The 4,179-nt window shown below is 53.0% G+C and overlaps 1 protein-coding gene across 1 annotated transcript in view; it reads right to left on the bottom strand.

Annotated features, from left to right (window-relative positions):
* Positions 1-2,891, bottom strand: part of AEN (apoptosis enhancing nuclease) — an 8,741-nt gene extending 5,850 nt beyond the window's left edge. Inside the window, exon 1 of the mRNA XM_027773541.1 lies at positions 2,871-2,891. The gene's annotated coding sequence lies outside the window, so the exon portion shown is untranslated. The remainder of the gene's footprint in view (positions 1-2,870) is intronic.
* Between the last annotated feature and the right edge of the window lie 1,288 nt (positions 2,892-4,179).

The following is a 4,179-nucleotide window of genomic DNA, read 5'->3' as shown; positions in this document are numbered from 1 at the left end:
CCCTCTTTTCTTCCTCCCCCCCCCCCAAAGAAAGGCCTTGTTGGGGGCTGGCAGGTAGCATGGTGGTTAAGGATGCTGGTCTCCCATACGGCCAACTGCAGTGTGAGTCCTAGACCTGGTGTCTTGCTTTCTCACTTTTTATCTCTCTCTGTCCCTCTCTGGTCAAATTTAAATAAATAAAAGTTAAATAAAATAACCCTTTAAAAATGAAAAAAAAAAGAAAGCCCTTGGGGCTGGCAGGTGGCATGGTGGTTAAGGGTGCCGGACTTGGACATGGCCCACTGTGGTTCGAGTCCCTGACAGCTCGCTTTCTCACTTCTCTGTCCCTCTCTGGTCAAATTAGAATAAATAAATAAAGTTAAAACAATTCTTTTTAAGGGACCAGCAGTTGGCATAATGGTTGTCTCCCATGTAATTGACCATGGTTTGAGTCCCAGACCCGGTGGCTTAAACTCACGCCGGGCGCCTGTGTGTGCACGTGTGCCCAATATCCTGAGAGAAGAATAGAGGAAAAGGAATTGCAGCGTGGCCATCCCCCCTGGGGGGTGATTTCTCGCTTTCTGTCTCTCTGTCTTTTTGGCAAGCGCACATACCCTATAGCAAAAAAACTCTCTCTCAAATAAAAAAAAAAAAAGAGTGGTGTTGTGGGACCAGCAGTTGGCATAATGGCTATGCCGTTAGACTCCCACGCAGTCGATCAAGTTTCAGACCTGGTGGCTTAAACTCATGCCAGGCAAGTGTGCGTGCATGCCCAAGATCCCAAGAGGAGAATGGAGAAGAGATTGCGACGTGGCCATCGCCTCTGGGGGGGTAATTTCTTACTTTCTGTCTCTGTTTCTGTCTTTCTGGCAAGTACATGCTCCCTATAGCAGAAACCTCTCAAAAAAAAAAAAAAAAAAAGTTTTTACTACCTCCTGGTGAACATGGCGCAGAAATGCCCCCTACTGTTTTTTCAAAACCCCAACTTCCTGAGCACATGTGTGTGCATGCTCCAAATCCTGAGAGAATGGAGAAGGGATTGCAGAGTGGCCGTCCGCTCGGAGGGTGATTTCTCACTTTTCCTCTCTTCCTATCTCTCTCTCTTTCTCTGGTAAACTCATATGCCCTATAGCAAAATACCAAAAAGAAAATAAATCCTAGGAATATTCCCTATGGAATATGAAGACACAGGCTCTCAACAGAACCTGGAGAAAAAAATTGCACAGGGAGCTCATGATAGTATTTTCTGCTATGTGTTTGCCATATAAGGTACTTTATTTAGGTAACTATAATTTATTCATCTCAATAGCATCTGCAGCACCTGTGGATTTCTGTGAGGCTCTCCACCATGAACAGCGCAAGGCCACATCACCGAACGCTGTGATGTGATCCCAGGCCGCACACACCTGCTGTGCACGTGAGTCTGCAAAGCCTACCCGCAGGCAAGCCCCAGTGGCAGCCGCATCTCACCTGGGCCACTCACTCAGGCATTTGTGACAGACCAGTGCTGTGAAGTCAGGTGAGGTGGGTACCGCTTGCTCTTTCTCAGTCACCTGTAATACTAAGCACCAGCTTCCTGGGGTGTCCAGGGGTTCTAACCCCACCTCCAGCCCCCCTTGGTCAAGACAGGGACAGCAGTGTGCTGGGATCTGCAGGCATTCCACACGGCAGCGTTCCATAGTGACCTGCTCCCTCCCCTCCAGAGGTCAGACTGGCCCAGTCTGTAACTGGCATTTCTTAGGGCTGCCCTCCCCTGGCTCACTGCCCTTTGCCAGCCCACTTCCTCCCGTGCTGTCCCGCATCACCCAGAGGCCCTCTGAACAAGCCCTTATCCAGTTGGTTTGTGAAGGTCAGTGCCATGCTCTCTGGAGTCCCAGCGGTGCTGGGTGGAGTTATAAAGATGGATTCCAGACTCCGAGGAGTCTAGGCTTACAGAAAGGAAGGAGAGCAGGCAGGTGGGCAACTCTCAGGAGGCTTCCTGTAAGAGCTAGCTTCTGTGTGAGTGTGGAATCGCAGCTCTCAGGTGGAAGAGAGAGGAATCAGTGGCCGTGTTAGGGGCGAAGACATGAAAGAGTAGCAGCCAGGGTTGAGGAAGGGGGCTCGTGTCATGTGACTCAGTGCTGGAGGTCCTGCTCCTTTCTCCCACTTCATTTTCTCCTTCCACTCTGGAAGCAAAGGCTTCCACAAAGCCACCTCTACCCCAGGCCAGTGTCCCCAGACCGGTCTCTGCTGGCTAGGTGAATGAGGGAGCCCCTGGGCATGTAGGGATCCACCCTTTGTGCCTGCACTGTCAGCCCAACCTGAAAATGCATCCTCATCTCCAAAGTCCGCCCTTACATGGAACTCCTAGTCTAGGGGGAGAAAGGCAGTCAGATAATTATAAGGGTGTGCCAAGGTGGGGGGAATGGGACTAGAGGCACCGGACTCAACCCAGCAGAAACACTGGACTAGGGAAGGCCTGGTAGTGGGGAGGACACTGATGGGCTCCCAGAACGTCTCCCAGGCAGCCCAGGATGGGAAGGGCATTCAGAAATAAAAACACGCACACACAAAGTCCACAAGGGCACACGCAACCCTCAGGGAGGGCACAGAGTCGGAAAAGGAAAGAGCTGGGGAGCTGGGGGAGTGGAGATACAGGAAACTTCCTGGAGGTGGACTCCAGCCTGGGCTTAATCCAGGAATTGCTGAGAACCTCTGAGGTTTCAGGAGCAGGTGAGAGGAACCCAGCTGCTCTAGAGGAAGAGGTCTGGACAGTCAGATCCCGGGCAGTAGCAGCAGTCTGAACCGGCAAGGGCCGGGAGGCCAGGCGAGCTGACAGGTTCGGGGATGAACCTGCCCGATGACTCCAGGCACCCTGGGAGAGCGAGGCCCAGTGACCCATCCTGACTCACCCGCCTCTGCTTGCTCATCCCTTTCCCAAGCCTTCTTCCTTCCAAAAAGGCTCTTAAGAGACCAGCGGATGGCGTAATGGTTACATCACTGGACTCTCACATAGTCGACTGTGGGTTGGAGTCCCAGACTCATTGGCTTAAAATTCACACTGGGCGTGTGTGCATGCCCTGAATCCTGAGACGTGACTGGATGAGAAGGGACTGCTGTGTGGCCATCCCCCCCTGGGGAGTGATTTCTCACCGTCTTTTCTCTGGTAGGAGTGAGACCCTGTGCCCTATAGCAAAAATATCTCAAAAAGAAAAGAAAAAAATTTCAGGTCAGGTGAGCATGCCCAAGATACAGAAAGGAAAATGGAGGAGAATGGATTGTCGCATGGCCTTTCCCCCTGGTGGAGGGGGGTGATTTCTCACTTTCTGTCTCTCTGGCAAGTGCCCCATAGCAAAAATCTCTTTTAAAAAGGGTTCGCCATATAACCACCCTCCTTACACTGACAAGGGCCAACTTGAAACTGACCAAACCAGAACCTCAATTTGCCTCCACCCAGCAATGGGAGAGCGAGGCCCAAGGAGACAGACGCTGACCCTGCTGATAACCCTCCCCCTTCTCTGCAGGTCACCAGGACCAGGGTGGGTGGCTCCCCTCACCTTAGTTCCCATCTGGCAAACAGCGCTGGCACTGCAAAGGTACCCAGGTTGTTTAATGAAGCCATAAATGAGGGTCCCTGAACAGAGGTCTCTGCGCACTGAGTTTGCAGGGGTGAGCTCCTCATGGAGCTGACACTTATGCAGGGCACTCCTGCCCACCCTGGGGGAGGTCAGGACACAGATCTCTGCGTTCTGGGGTGGACAAAGCAGACCCCACAGAGTAAAGGCGCAAGGTCAGGAGCGCCAAGGCCACCGGGGACTGGCTGATGACGAAGATGCAGGCAGTTCTAGGCCCGGCTGTGGCACTGCGCGGGGGCCTGGATGACCCTGGGCGGCCGCTGTCCCTTCACCATAAGCCGAGAGCTTTGAATTAGGATAGGGCTTCCCCAACGCAGTTCATTATCCTAAATAAGCCGCTGGCGCAAAGGCCAGTTTTCACCTCCCACACCCTCACTATTTTTTTTTTTTAAAGCGTGCCACCCCACTCCCAAGCCATGCTCTGGAATCGCCCCAACTTAAGAAAACTTGGCTCGGTAAGGTCTCCTGTGCGAAAAAGTTAGCAAGACGGAAAAACTGGGCCCGAGCCCCGCCAGGCCTCCCGCGTCGGTGACGCCTGACCGCGCCGCCAGGACTCGGGCGTTGGCCACGTACTGGCCGCGGCGGC

This window comes from Tupaia chinensis, unplaced genomic scaffold (assembly GCF_000334495.1).
Source record: "Tupaia chinensis unplaced genomic scaffold, TupChi_1.0 Scaffold000359_1, whole genome shotgun sequence".
NCBI lineage: Eukaryota > Metazoa > Chordata > Mammalia > Scandentia > Tupaiidae > Tupaia > Tupaia belangeri.
This window is presented reverse-complemented; position numbering and strand designations above follow the sequence as displayed.